This window comes from Rhagoletis zephyria, unplaced genomic scaffold (assembly GCF_001687245.7).
Source record: "Rhagoletis zephyria isolate East Lansing unplaced genomic scaffold, Rhagoletis_zephyria_1.1 Rzeph_scaffold_00512, whole genome shotgun sequence".
Classification (NCBI taxonomy): Eukaryota; Metazoa; Arthropoda; class Insecta; order Diptera; family Tephritidae; genus Rhagoletis; species Rhagoletis zephyria.
This window is the reverse complement of record NW_016157596.1, coordinates 221,898-223,527: the sequence shown is the minus strand read 5'-3', so window position 1 is coordinate 223,527 and position 1,630 is coordinate 221,898. Positions and strand designations below refer to the sequence as shown.

At 33.8% G+C, this 1,630-nt stretch overlaps 1 long non-coding RNA gene across 1 annotated transcript; it reads left to right on the top strand.

The window, feature by feature from the left end:
• Nucleotides 1–670: 670 nt before the first annotated feature.
• On the top strand, nt 671–1,155 carry LOC108360061 (uncharacterized). Its single transcript, XR_001847046.1, has 3 exons — nt 671–847; nt 909–986; nt 1,060–1,155. It is a non-coding gene; the product is annotated as an uncharacterized LOC108360061 (long non-coding RNA).
• The last annotated feature ends 475 nt before the right edge of the window (nt 1,156–1,630 follow it).

Sequence of the window (1,630 nt, the reverse complement as noted above, 5' to 3'; positions counted from 1 at the left end):
TTTATTCCAAACGCTCAGAATGAATAAAGAAATGCAGCCAATATTTCCTCAGCAAAGTAGTATTCTGTTCACGCTGTGAAAAGCTTTCAACATGTTGGCAACATGAAGCTAGCAACACAGTTTTCATGGCAATTTAAAATACACGTGTTCATTTTATATTTTGTGAAAACTGACAGTTTATAGAATTCAGTAGCGGCGAGTTCAAAGGGGGGCTAAGGGGTTAAACCTTACCCCAACCGGTCGTAAAACTTTGTTTCACGTACAAGGAAATAGCGAATGATTACTTATTATAATATGACTGGTTCGAACACCCCAATAGAATGGTTCGTTTCTAACAGTTTTATAAACATTTTAGTAAGTCAACTCATGTTTGTACCAGAGATGCTCAAGTAACTATATGAATCGATTTCGTTTTGTTGATGCGCAAAAATAACTTATCAAAATAATTTCGTTTCGTTTCAGAGCTGAATTAACTAAACAAAACTCAATCGTTAACCAGCGATGCCAATTTTGGTACTTTCGTACCAAAACTGGTACTTTGAAAATGATTTGGTACGTTGGTACGTTGTTTTCGATTTTGGTACTTTTTCCTTAAAGTTCGGGAAAACAATATTTTGTTTTTTATTTCCACATATTTTCTATATATTATTTTCATTCGTTAATTAAAAGTCCAATAATTTAAACGAGAGCGTCAATATAATTAAATCGTCAGTACGCGAAAGTCGACTAATAGTACGCATCCTTGAAAACATCGACTAACAGAGTGCATCTTTACAATTCTTGTAAACTACGCAATAAATATATGAATAAAGACAGACGAGTTTTAATGGAAATAGATGATGGACAAGTAAGAAGGCAAAATTAATTTGAAGTGGAATAAATTTATTAAATTTGTGGTTTGTTTGCAGATTCGTGATTAAAAAGAAAAGGGAAAATTACAATAACACACATCAAGAAGCCTCAAATTAAGGAGGCATGTCAGAGACGTAAGTGTTTGTGTATTTGTGTTAAATATGTACATACATACATACATTCATATGTATATGTAATATTTTTCAGTGCTGAAATCAAAAGAAAGTTTAGAGCTGAGTGGCTCACCACTTTCGCATGGCTGTCTAACAAAGATGGTTCAGCATTTTGTGAGGCATGTAATAAAGGCGTAGTGAATCACTTGGCTCATTTGAAAAGGCATGAAACTGTTACTGCCCACGTTCAAAATATGGAAGGAAAAAGAAAGCAAATTTCAATTGACTCCTTTTTAGATGTAAATACATAAAATGGTACAAAACGCTGAGCTCATATTGGTAATGTTCCTGATAACGCAAAATTTACCTTTCACATTGATGAACAACTTGCCTGAGCTGCTGGCTGAATGTTGTCCTGACTCAGAAGTGGCAAAACATTTGAAAATTGCAAGAACTAAAGCTACGCAATTAACGGAAACAATTTGTTTTAATACAATGAAAGAATTAATCTCGGAACTTAAGTCGTGTAAGTTTTCACTAATTATTGACGAAACAACAGATGTTTCCGCAAAAAAGTGCTTAGTATTAGTAGTTAGATATGTCGCCAATCTAATTGTTCGCGATCGCTTCCTTGCTTTAATAGAATTGCCAAAATGTGACGCAAA